The sequence below is a fragment of the Diabrotica undecimpunctata genome, unplaced genomic scaffold (genome assembly GCF_040954645.1).
Source record: "Diabrotica undecimpunctata isolate CICGRU unplaced genomic scaffold, icDiaUnde3 ctg00002473.1, whole genome shotgun sequence".
NCBI lineage: Eukaryota > Metazoa > Arthropoda > Insecta > Coleoptera > Chrysomelidae > Diabrotica > Diabrotica undecimpunctata.
Genome location: NW_027313676.1, coordinates 6,057 through 20,217, shown reverse-complemented (window position 1 = coordinate 20,217; position 14,161 = coordinate 6,057). Strand labels below are relative to the sequence as shown.

Below are 14,161 nucleotides of genomic sequence, written 5' to 3'. Positions count from 1 at the left end.
ACGCGCTATCTCAGAGTGACATGTGAGTCCTACTGATTCATTGGAACACACATGTCACTCGCAGCTGGAGTTTGTACAAATTTGTGTGTGTGTGTGTGTTTGTGCGTGTGTGTGTGTGTGTCTGTGCGTGTGTGTGTAGAATTACATTGTCGATCAAAAGACAAAATATAACTATTTAATAAAACTATGATTTTAAAAAGAATATCTACCTATAAAGATTGAAAAAAGGTAAAACAAAATTCAAGAAAGTATTCAGTGTCGAATTTGATAAGAGTTTTTGATTGTTTTTGTCAACCAAAGCTAACTAGTTAATTCGAAATTTTATAGGTGACATTTAACCCTAGAATTTTATCGATATTTTTTAGGTTACCGTGATGTCATATACGATACCACAGACATTTTTTTAATGTATACTAAGAAATCAAAAACATACGTATTTTTTACATTTTTTATTGTGCAAGATTATAAAAAAGACTTAAAAGAAGTAGAAAAGAATATGTGTATTACAAAAAAAAAATCAAATTTCTTCGGTACAAGTTGGACAGATTGCTCTTCTGTGTTCGGCACACAGGCAAGCTTTACAGGGGACGCACAGGTCTCTACCTTTTCTGTTGGCAGATCGAGGGCAAACTTGACATTTTTTGTGGGTTGGAGGTTGAGTTTCTTGATTTCTGAGTACTGGCTGGTCCTCTTGACCAAGAACATCCAAAGTCATGGACCGCAAAAATCTGGACAAAGTTGGTATTTCTAATCTCTTTTTTAGTTGCGGAGTCACCAACTGTAGTGCTAAATGCCTAAGAAAATCTCCTACTTTGCTACCAACTCAGAACATATGGAAGATTTAAAAAATCTACTGAACTAAAAATATCTATTTTTCAAGCCAAAGAATATAACTGCAGATTTTACTAAGAATATCAATTTCTGATTTTTTTTCATTGTGTTACCTATAAACCTTGCTGATATGTACTATCTCAAGTAAAGTATGTTTGTGTTTGCTATTATCTGTATTCAATATATATTTTGGATCATGAAAATTCATAATGTGGTTATTTTAAATAACGTAATCTGTTAGGGCGCATGAAGGTTTAAGAAGTCTACAATCATCTTTGTGAGATTTGATGGTGCCAGATAGATTCCTGACTGGTAGATAATCCTTTTCATCGGTTAGTACTGTTTACTTTATAATTGCAGTTTGCTTAATATCACCGCTTCATTCCAATAACAGTCCACCTTTACATATTTTTGCAGTACCTACATAATCTCTGGTATTCTTAGAAGTCATTAAAAACAACAGTGGATATAACACTATAAGAATCTGTAGTATAACCCTAGAAGGAAGTTGTATAGAGCAGGATTTAAAATATTCATATGGCCAAGACAAATAATATGGGAGTTATAAGATATGGAAGAAGTAAAACTCCTACATTTGATAAATTTATATTTGTTCAAATATAAAAGATCTGAAAGTTTTTAAAGGGAAAAAGTAATATCACTAATGCTAGCTCATAATAGAGCTTATTTTTTTAAACAAGAAACTCATGAAATAGAGAAAAAAGTTAAAATACATTTATTTTCTGGACATTTCTGATTATTTAATTTTATCCCTAAATTCCAAAGCCAAAGAAATAAAAATAGAATAGTTCAAACAAAAACTAAAAAACAGAATGGAAATTTGCATATACAATAACATAAAAATATTTTAGAAATAAAAGTAATTAATTAGGCTTACTTCTAATGGCAAATAAATTTCTTAAAAGTAACACATTCTCATTTTATTATGGTCAACAATGTCAACTACATTCTATTTGTAATTTATTACTGAAAAAATGTAATCATTTTTATCAAAATAAATTTTAATGAAGCTCTTAATTTAGTTTGAAATATTCTTACAGGTTTATCATCTAAAAGTAGAACAATTTATAACCATTTCTGGATATTTTAATCTTCAAGAAAACATCTGATATGAGAAAAAAGTATACGAAACCAACAACACAAGTTTAAGTTCAAATAAAATTTAAACGGGTGGATTTTGTCGAAAAAGGTCTATTTTATACCCACAACCTGACATTTGTTATAATAGATAGAGTATAATCCCAATATGCTATGTTTAACAGTTTACCGAAAGTTTTTCACGAAAACATATTAACTTATAACAATTTTAAAACAATTAAAAAAATTACTATTTTCGTTTTGAAACCACTTTTTGAAGCCAAGCTTTTATAATGGCGTTGCGTTCATTATTTTTCTCTATAGTAAAATGCAAATCGAATCGTCTTGACACGAAATAATTCGTTACGACACGTAATAGTTCGTGTCGTGACGAAAATGTCACTACTGTTTATACCGGCGTTGTATAAATTTTTTGATGTTAGTTGTTAATTAATTCATTTCAAGCTATACTCAAATTTTATGTTTAAACACCTTCTTTGGTTTATATAATAATTAAATTTACTATCAAATTATATTTACTTACTACTACTACTACTATCGGTTCACAGCGTTCTCCGACGCCTTCCGACTCCTAACCGCCATTCTTCTTTACTTAACCATAGGCCTGGAGGGATTTCTCTTTCCTCTAGTTCTTTTTCAATTCCCTCTCTCCAGCTTCTTCTCGGCCTTCCTCTTTTTCTTCTTCCTTGTGGTGTCCACGTCAAAATCTGTTTCAGAATCCTGCCATCTGGCATTCTCTGTACATGGCCGTACCATATTAACTGTTTGTTTTTATGTCATCAACTATTGTATGCTTGACTCCCATCATTTCTCGTATTCTCTCATTTGGTATCCGATCTCTTCTTGATTTGCCTACTGCTCTTCTCCAGAAGTCCATTTCTGTTGCTAGTAACAGTTTCTCTGTTTCATTGGCCAAACTTCACTGCCATATGTGATTACACTTTTAAGTATGGTGTTGTATATGAGTTGTTTGTTCGCTTTAGATATTTTTTGGTCCCACACAATGCCGTTCATCATGGATGATTTACTTATATAGTATTATTTATACTAAAATAATTTCACGTCACGATTTATACAAACTGACGTCATTTGTGTTAAAATTTCCATAACATCAACTTAAGAATTGAAATTTCCTTAACACAGCTAAAAATACGACACCCATACGGAGCTGTTCGAATTTTCATAGGCGTCAACACGGTATTATAATAAGAAAAATGTAATCGTGATTACATTGTGAATTTAAAAATTATATTGATTTACTCTACAAAAACATTTTTCATTAATATTAATATAAATTTTATGAAACAGTTGTTTAAGTTTACTACTCCAAAAAATAATAATTTTAATTAAATAGATTAGAGAATCGTACGCCGCTGATACAAGTATAATTGAAATTTCAATGACATTTGAGCAATTGGCATAACTTCTTACAACGGCTTACAGTGATGTCGATAGTTTTTAATATTAATAGTAAGAAGTTTGTCGATTATTATGTATTGTGTAAAAAAATTTCACCAAGGCTTGGACTTATGGAACTTCGTAATATTGCAGTAAAGAGAACTTTAACTCTGAGATAGCGCGAATTATATTGCAGATAAGGAAACATCTTTTTTTTTATTTTTATTTTTAGCATTAGGAGTGGATTTATACAGCTAAGAAAATTGTTACTAATATTGATTAGACTGAATAGTACTGCTAGATATTTGTAGTGTTAAGTGAGCAAATAAACAATGTTCGACACAATTATCTACTCAAGATTAATGTTTTCCATACTAATAATTATAATGATCAATTGACAGATTCAGTCAGGGTAGACGGGTAGGGTAGACGGATAGCTGGATAGAAGTCAGTTTAAAAAATATATAAACACATTGATATATTGTTGCCTTTCCTGATATATATATATATATATATATATATATATATATATATATATATATATATATATATATATATATATATATATATATATATACGTCTTCATAACAAGGCGAGATCCGATTAAATCGAGGACAACCCGAGATCCACCAATAGGAAATTAATTATTTGAGTATATTGTTTATAACTATCTTTATAATTAACATATTAATCATGGCACACTTAGAGGGGAAAAGATTTTTGAACTTAAATTTTTCTGATAAATTAAAAGCGAAACGAGATCCGTAGCTGAAAAGGGAAGGGGAAGACTTATATACAAAATTTTAGATATTTTCCGATCAACGCGAGATCCCACACTGTTGCCAGCTCTAAAGGGTATTAGTGGAGCGACCAGAGCTCGTCTTGTATTGCATATTTCCTACCCAAGGAGTAAAGTAATCTGCGGTTACGGTGTTTTATATTTTAAAAATGTCTCGAGGACAGCGGTTAGTTGAATTAGTGAAACAAAATTCAAAGTTAACAGAAGGTAAGTAATGATTATAATTTTTCTGTATATAATCAAATAATTCAACATAAACTTTATAAACCGAATAACTAAAATGTTCTGTTTTATTGAATTTGTTGAATTCTATTCTCAAAGCTATTTTTGTTTATTATTTATGTACAAAATTAAAAAGGGGAAATTATTTAAACTTGAACAGTTTATCTGTATAAGAAAAGCTATCATTGTAACATTCTAATCGTGTTTTTACATGAAAATATTAGTTTTGCACAAGAGTAAATACGTTCCATATAGTAGAGTAAATCGACTGACAAAAATTTATTATTTACTAATTTGTCAATAAATTTGTTCTGTCTTAAATTAACTATGCTGTGGCTTTTTAAATGTTGTAATTTTTTAGATATTGGTCAGTAAGAATTTCTCACTGTGATTTGTTTTAAATAATTCGCTTGACTTTAGTAGACTGATTTATTTTCTTTTTTTTTAATAGGTCAGCACTTCGAAGGGCAAAAGTGTAGAATGTAGTCTGCGGAAAGGAAGGGTGTGGAACAAGAGAGACCGCTGCCTATACTGCAGTTTGGACGTAACAAATTTTTCGAGGCATATTTTTAGAACACATTCTAAAGAGGAGAGTGTTTTAAAAATAACCATGTTACCCAAAAGAGATATTGCTAGAAAGCATATGTTAGATCTCCTAAGAAAGCAAGGGAATTTTTCATATTTGCATGCAGCCGATACCATTAGACCTGTCCAGAGACCTTCGTCTTTTTCAAATTCTAATACTGTATATACTGCAAAAGTTTATATAAATAAAAATCCCTGAAGCGACATGCAAAAAAATGTTATTATAATAAGGAAAACAAAGCAGGAATTAAATATGCAAGTGAAGGCCGAACCATGCTTTCATTCAAAGAATCTCGAAAGAGATTTTTGGATAAATTAAGATTGAAATCTGAAATTTTTAATTCGATGCAGGCTGATCGAATTTCATTAAATGGAAAGGGAGATGTAATAGTATGCGGAAGATTACTTAAGAAAGCATAAAAGGCCCCATATAAGAAGTGCTGTTTCAAATAAAATTCGTGAATTAGGCAGATTGTTAATTCCTCTACAAGATTTGTATGGCATTAATACTATGATAGAAGCACTTAAAGCTGAACATTTCGATAAAGCTGTTGCAGCGAATAATTTCGGGTTATGATGAAGTTACACATTCCTTTCAAGCGCCTTCTTTAGCACTGCATATGAGAACCACATTGATGGCGGTAGCTGCAGTTGCCAAATCCCTACTCTTTAAAAAGGACCCTATTTTACCAGTTCAAAATTATGAAGAAAGTTTAAAAGATGTTAAAAGATTTAATGAACTGGTGGACAAAAACTGGAAATTTTCTATGGGATCGCTTGCTCTCAAAGATCTCAACGAAGAGCAGTTTCTTAAACCACAAACATTACCAGTAACTCAAGATATTATAATGTTTAAGGATTATGTGCAGCAAGTGGCTGAAACCTCTTTGACAAATTTAAATATAAATTGAAATGATGAAAAATCATTTAAAAAATTAACAGAAGCTGCTCTTGCTCTTTTAATTTTATTGGATAGGAAAAGAGTAGGTGATGTGCAGTACATCAAAATTAAATCCTATGTTAACAACTGCACTAACAGTAATCAGAAAGAGTGTCTAAATATACTTAGTGAAAGCGAAATTGCCCTTTCAAAACATTTTAAAAAATTATTACTATTGGTAAAATCAGCAAAGCAGTACCAGTACTTTTTTCAAAAAATATTCAAAGATATGTGGATAGTTTGCTTTCTGTTAGAAACTCTACAGACATCGTGCCAAAAGATAATCCATTTCTGTTTGGTCTTTCGGGAAGTTCCTCAAAATGGGCAGATGGCTCAAAAGCTTTAAGAAAATTTGCTGAGAATTGTGACATCGTCAAGATTACGAAAACAAATTGCCACAGTGTTGCAGATCTTAAACTTAGATGAAACTGAAATGGAGCAAGTGGCCAGATTCATGGGCCACACAAAAAAAAACGCACGAGGAATTTTACCGCTGGGTGTTGTACTTAAAATAAAAAAGCTAGGGTACTTATATTGTATATTTCTTTTAAGATTACCTCAGGATATTTTCCAGACGGCAAAAATAGCAAAATTGCTTTTGATGATGGAAAAGAGCGTTGGTGCTAAAAACAAAGGCAAAACATTAAATGAAATTGATTCGCAACTAGAAATGTGAACCAGAAGAACCTGATGATATATCTAATATATATGGATCAGAACGAAATTGTAGTAAAGAAATGGATTCCGATGTGTTGAATAGAGAAGACCACGAACTCGAATCAGATTGGTCGAAAGATATCTTAGTGGATCCAAACTGCAATGAAGAAAACTATGTCAACGCAAATAGAGATACTAAAGAGGGTAGGTAATATTTTATTATTTGTATTACATATTACATATATGTTACTATAAGATTATGTTCTAATTTTGCTATGGTATTTAATTTTAATGTTAACAAAAAGAATCGTACATAACATATTGTCCCCTTAATACCTATTACAATTAGATAACTCGAATTTTTGCAATTTTGAGTGGTCGACATTTCACACTTTTTTGTTACTATAACAAAATAACGTCTAAGGCGTTTATAAAATATACTCCTATATACTAGAAGTTATTTTGTTGCAGCTAACTATATGAGACAGCTAAAATTCGAGTTACCTATTTGTATTACTTATCAAGCGGCGATATGAGTTGATTAGCTTACATTTAAAGTTACATAAACCGAAAATCACTTAAATTACTAAAACATGTGAATTGAATTAATAAATTTTAACATTTTTAAGAACTTAAACTAAAACAATCCATTTACTGAATTGAAAATAAAGATAATATGTATTTTAATCTCTTAATTATTTTAGGTTTGAACCCTGAAATAATAAAAAATGTTTGCGGCAACAAGAAAAAAGAGAAAATGCATTACCGGGGGACATGGACTGCAAAACAGAAGTCTGTTATGTCTGCATTTTTTAAGAGCCATCTTAAAAGTAAAGTGACTCCAAAAAAAAAACAAGAGTGCTTAAAACTTAAAAATGAGAGACCTGATTTATTCAGAGACAAGACCTGGGTTCAAATTAAAGTTTTCGTTTATAATTCTTATAGAGCGATTTAACGTTCATCCATGTCTTGAAAATAAATCTTTTTAAAAGTAATACAGCTGCTGTTTATTAATATTATCCTATATACATATATACGAATAAACTATTCATTTACAGTGAAAATTCAAAACTCAATTTAACTAGGTACATATTTTACTGTTTACTAGTCTTAATACATAAATATTATGAATCTAATTGGTGTATTTTGAAATATTATAGTAGTTAAAAAGATGACTCTGGTTACTGCCCTTACTGGTACTGGTTACTTCTTTAGCCCTTTTTATTTTACTAATTATTAGTATAATAATTATTAAATTGTTTATATAATAAGACAATTAAAAAAATCTCTGATTCAAAAACATTTTTTTTTCATATACAACTAAATTTTGATTCATTGAGTTAAAATCCCCTCCCCTTAAAAAAAACCCTCCCTACTTTGACCTTCGTCCGGGCTCAATAAACGAATAAATAATATGAAGTTAATTTGTTTATAAAGCTGTAGCTCGTAAACTATTTGACGTACAGTGTCCAAGTTTAGCAGAAATGAACTACATATATTGAAAAATATTTCCTTCAAATCTCAATATAGTACGTGAACAGCATAGTTGGTCCCTTAATTATAAATGATATGCAAAATAGATTTATGTTAATAACTCTCAATCAAATTGAAAGCGGTTGGGCTTATTTTATAGGTCTTTTAAAAGCGATTGAAATAAATTTTTAACATTTTTTGTAAAACGAACAATGAAGAAGATATATAAGAAAAATTGTAAAAAAATAATACTACAAATAAACAATATTCCGATACGACGTCTAGTTCTCGAGATATTTGACAATCGCCTTTCGGGACAGAGCTCTTTAATAATGTAAATATTATTATTCAAACCAGAAATAAGCCGAGGGGAGGGAGAGAGCTGACTGTAAAATTCATTTGCGATGTTGCCAAGTTTACCGGATCTCGGGTTGTCTACAAAATGTATATTTACCATATACACAACGGATCACTCGCCCTGACCTCTACAGCGAATTTCGTGGAACTACTGCAATATAAAATTCGCCAAAAGGGGTGCAAAATGAGGTCCAGACAAAAATCGATTTCCTTGTACCCCCATCATTGTTACATCGAGATATCACTATATACACGTGAATACAAGGTGAGATCCAAAATCGGATCTCGCCTTGCAAAATGGATCTCATCTTGTATAGCTTATGATACAAACGGATCTCGCATTGATATGAAGACATATATATATATATATATATATATATATATATATATATATATATATATATATATATATATATATATATATATATATATATATATATATATTGTCACGATAAATATTATGGCGCATAAAACTGTAAATATATTGTTTCTAATTCTTTTCTATTCTAGCGATTTCGCCGCTCAGTTGAAAGACCTGTTTGCCAACCTGAATTCTGATGAGTAACCCACGATTCGAAATTTCCAGAAGCAGGCCGAATAAAACCAGAATAAGTGATTTTCTCGGCTCTTCGATGGGGGATCGCCGCAATTTTCGAATAACGGCATTTTATATTTAAAGAGGAATTTTGTTGTAAACAGTTAGTTAGTTTTTGAACATGAATTCGAGTTTTTAGATCGAGATATAATTGTACGCGAAACTAAATATAAATAAATATTGTGAAATAAATTAGTAAATATTTTAATAAAGACTTTAATAAATTTGTAAGTGTTATAAATAGAACCTTTGATAATAAATAAAAACAATAAATTAGATTTAATAATAACAGTACAATATATATATATATATATATATATATATATATATATATATATATATATATATATATATATATATATATATATATATATATATATAGATTTGACGAACTTCTGAACTTTAACGTTCGAAACACCTTGATTATTTCTTATTCACAAGACACTAATCACAATTACCTACTTATTAACCCAATATTTACCATTAGAATGCTCATACTGTAGATGTCGGTAAAATGTTTACTTTACAAAGTGAACATGAAGTATAAAAGAAGCATTAATAATATTTTCAAGGACGAAGAAGAACGTCATGAGAAATGAGAAATCTGAGGAAATGGTTTAACATATCCTCTGCATCAGTTTTCTGAGCTGCCGTCAACAAAATTAGTATAGTCAATTTGATAGCCAACGCGTAATAATCAAGCGAGGTACAGGAAGAATAAGAAGATGATTGTAAAGAAGGTTAAGAGTTTTCCTTTAAGTTTTACTACACTTGTAGATTCCTATACACAAACTTTTGTGAGATTAATTATCTCACAAAATCGGTGTGCTCAATTCTGTCATGGCATTCCACAGCTTTTCTTTTATGATGCTTCAGATCATCATAATCATAGTCATTAACATCTTGGCAGTTGTCTTGTGGTTCATCATTGAGCTTTAGCAGCTCGGATAGTCTGACTAATAATATTTCTCCACTGGTTGCGGTCATCTTTTACATGTACTGCCTCAGTATACTGCTTGTTAAAGAAGCTTTTTCAGAATGTCTGCTCATCGCTGTAGAGATCTGCCGCGTTGGCGTCTGAGACCTAACTTTAAACACCAACTGCTCCATTTTGTAATAAAGAACATTAAAATTCTAGAATATACAGTACAAGTGCTTTACATTATATGCTAAAAATCTATAAATATTTGGTATATTGATGCAATAAAACACCGAAAACTTTTGTTTTTAACACTTTCACAAATTTTATAAAAATTTATTATCACTACAGCTGTTTCAGCAGAGTACCTTTCTCAAGTGAGCTATTTTTGTTATGCGTCTAACACTTTATGGTCTTTAACACATTTGCTGCCACGTATTTATTAGTTACTCACTATTGGTGCCACATATATGTATATTCCGTAACATTAGTAGGAAGCCAATACGAAATTTAAAGACTGTATATTACTTTTGTCTCAATTATCTTCAAGGTTAGTTCAAAAATAAAATTTAGGCTTGCGGTAGGAGAAAAAAGTTGAGTAGCACCTGACTACTGTGATAATTTTTATATGCCACCTGACGCCAAAAGGAGTTAAATTCTTAGGAAGCTGAACTTGCAATGATCTTCACAACAAAATGTATAAAACTAAAAATTAAAAAAAAAATCTTTATATCTAAACAAAAAACAAGTATTATTATAACATAAATTCAAGTTGGTACTTATGAGCTATTATGGAACCGTCCAAACAAAAACCGGAAGCGTTAGGATAGACTTTACATTAATACACTGTTTTTCATGTAATCCCTTCTCAGCACATTCTGTACACCACTTTTGCATAACTCTTCATTTTTCACTCTTTTCTTGACGTTTTGTCACAATATGTTGCTTTACAGTGAACGGCTCTTCAGTTATTTCTGAAGTAAGCGTATCTCTAATGACTGACATACGAAAGTCATTCAAGCTGATTCGTTTTCCAGAATATTTATTGTACAATATGTATGCATTTTTTAATGTCATATGAAGAATATGTATATAAATTTTCACTCTGAGATAGCGCGTAGCAATGAGTTGATCTTGATAATCCACTCCAGACATATACTGATTATATTTGACTATCGGCTCTGGTTTCATTTTATGGATTCTTTTTTTTGAAACAGCCTCTTGCATATTCTTTTTAGTTACTGTCGATATGTGAAGAACGTCCCTTTTATCCTTCCACTTTCCAATTAGCACATCATCTCTGTATTTTGCAATAGTTTCGCCTTTGGCTTTTTGTGTAACATCTTTTGGATTATTTTTTTCTATTCAGTCTTAGAGTAACAGTACAATGGGTATTAGCATCCAGAAGATCATTGGCTAATTCAAAATATTTGTAGAACTTGTTCATGTAGACAGCATGTCCAACATTTAGTTTTTCCTGTAATAAATTTAACACTACTTTTTCAGTGTGTCCTCCAAAATCATTGATCAGTCCAGTGTAAACCATAAACTTTAAAATAACTCCGTTTGCTTCTATAAGCATAAAGAGCCTAATACCATATTTGTGTTTCTTCTTTTTTATCTATTGTCTAAAATTTAAATGGGCACGGTGTAACACAATTGGATCGTCTAGACTCAATTGTCATCTAAAAGAGTAAATGTCACTGTATTTTTTAGTTAAAAAAAATTAATTATAGGTCTAACTTTGAAGATTGTATCACTAGGCGTTGGTTCATTGTCCGCTGGATTTCTGGTAAAATTCAGGCATCAAACAGTCAACAAGAATCTATTTTGACTCATGTGGGTAGAAAAAGCTTTAAACAGCTGATCTTTCTTTTTCCAATAATCTCGCTAGTTTTGGTATTAAATATAACCCTATGTAACATAGGTGATATAAATGTTTGTAACTATCTGGGCGTTAAATGTTTCCATTTATTTATTCTAGATTCCTGTTGCCATCCCTTCCGCAAAAAATAGATATTACATATTCGTTAGATTGGTTACAAACTTGTAAAAATTCATCAGTCAGTAACAGTCTAAAATAGTCTAAGGGTTTATAACTAAGAAAGACTCCAGTAACTCTTGATTTTTTGTAAAGGCAATATTCTTGATCGTTATTGGGTCATTTTTACGTGCATCTTAGGCACATAAAGTATCGTTACCTGAATCCTACGAAAAATCTATAATAGAAATAAACAAATAACAGACAAAAAATCGAGATAATGAGATATCATCTTCATCGCTCTCTGCTAACTGTTATCCTCTTGATTAATATAATCACTGTCATTGTCTGATAATTCAAAATCATCTTCACTGTTTTCTATACTCCAAAATCTCCGTCTGTGTTAATTTACGTTAATTATCATATTTTACTCTTTTGCCACAGATGGGCCTGCCTATGGCGTGTTCTTTTCACTCATAATTTTTGCACAGTACTAACATACACTATTACATCTCAATACCAATTGACCACTTATAACCCCACGCCCACACCGATGCCTGAACGTAAATCACACAATTAGTAAAGGCCAGGGAATCCCATATTTGTTCGTAGGGGAAATACATATAATACTTAGCAATAAACTTTTACGCCGGTTCCACACAGTTTTTGCATACACATCTAAGGAATTGGCGCCAATCTTGGTGCTGCCGTTGATGCCGACCACACATTGGCGCTACAGCAGTGTTCCAATCGGCGTATAATTATGCTATTTGCGCATAATTTAGTTGGCGCGTAATTTTCGCATCCTGCATAAAATTCGGTACCTAATTTTGCACAATCTAGTAAAGCAAAAGAAAATAAACCAATGACAATCCACAGTTTATAAAAAGAGTCCTCGTCTTCTTTTTTCTTTTAAAACGCTTGTTCTGCCATTTTTCACAGCATTCTTTTTAGAAAATAAAAATTACTTTATCGAAGAAAATTTCCATTCCATGACGGCATTAAAAAATAAATTTACATCTTGTAAACATCGATCTTCGACCACCTGAGCCACCTCCGTTGAGTTGTTTAGGATAACACTCCGATACACGTCGGTGGTGTATCAGAACGGGATTTATGCTCAAAAGGCTATTTCTTACATAAATAAATAATATACATATCTGGTTTTTTCAGTACCTTTCAGGCACCCAAAAAAAGTGTACGCATCTAAATATTTTACAAAAGTATATGCTTTTAATTTTAAAATATAGATTATTTTGTCCTAATGGACCACCGTCGTGTGGCCATGTAACTTTTAAAATATGTACTTTCATATATCGGCTGTGGATTAAAGTCACGTTTGATGTAGAATATAGCCAAAATAGAAGGCTAAGAAATTTGGGAATTGAGCTAATAAAAAAATAAATGGGATTGAGAGCCTCGACGTAAGGTTTACACTCATATATTCAGTCTGCAGTTGCTAAATACGGCATCTCTAAAGATCTAGTAGCTTTAAGTAACGCTGTTGACAAAATGACGTAAAATTCGCCTTTTTTTAGCAAAATATAATTATATGCACTCATTATCACGACAGTCGCAGCCGCTGCAATTTAAATATTGGACATATTGACATTGGCTCTACAGGGAGCAGACTGATATCGCCCCAATACTTAACCCAATGTGGTATGCCTCACCGAACGTAGGAACACAGTTGACCCAACGTTAGCGCCAACGTTGGATCCCATGTGTGGAGCCGGCCTTAAACTATGAGTTTGTAATATTTAACATAATGTAGGAATTGAATCTTCACCTAGGTGCCAGCAAAACAAGAAGTCATTGTGCGTAGAGCCAACGTTGGATCCCATGTTTGGAGCCGGCCTTAAACTATGAGTTTGTAATATTTAACATAATGTAGGAATTGAATCTTCACCTAGGTGCCAGCAAAACAAGAAGTCATTGTGCGTAGAGCTGACTGGCAAAAGAAACGACAGAAAGCCTTTTGGCGACAGGTGGCAGCGAATGTTTTGACTGAATAAGTTGGAGAGGGAAGAACTGTTTGTCTCAAGTTTGTCATTTAGAATTTTTGTTAATTTCCATAGATTCTAATAATTATAGCTAACATCATTACATTCTGAAATTTTAGATCCTTTTGAAATTTGAATAAATCAAGACTTCTTCTTCTTTAAGTGCCTATCCGTTCCGGATGTTGGCGATTATCACGGCTACCTTTACTTTGTTTATTGCAGCGCGGAACAGTTCAGTGGTAGTCGTGTATGGAGCCATTTTCGTAAATTTTGAAGCCTGGA

The 14,161-nt window shown here is 31.6% G+C and overlaps 1 long non-coding RNA gene across 1 annotated transcript; it reads left to right on the top strand.

Moving 5' to 3' along the window:
• The first annotated feature begins 3,956 nt into the window (after nucleotides 1–3,956).
• LOC140431996 (uncharacterized) lies at nucleotides 3,957–8,179 on the top strand. The gene is made up of 3 exons (XR_011949746.1): nucleotides 3,957–4,354; nucleotides 4,821–6,755; nucleotides 7,256–8,179. It is a non-coding gene; the product is annotated as an uncharacterized lncRNA (long non-coding RNA).
• The last annotated feature ends 5,982 nt before the right edge of the window (nucleotides 8,180–14,161 follow it).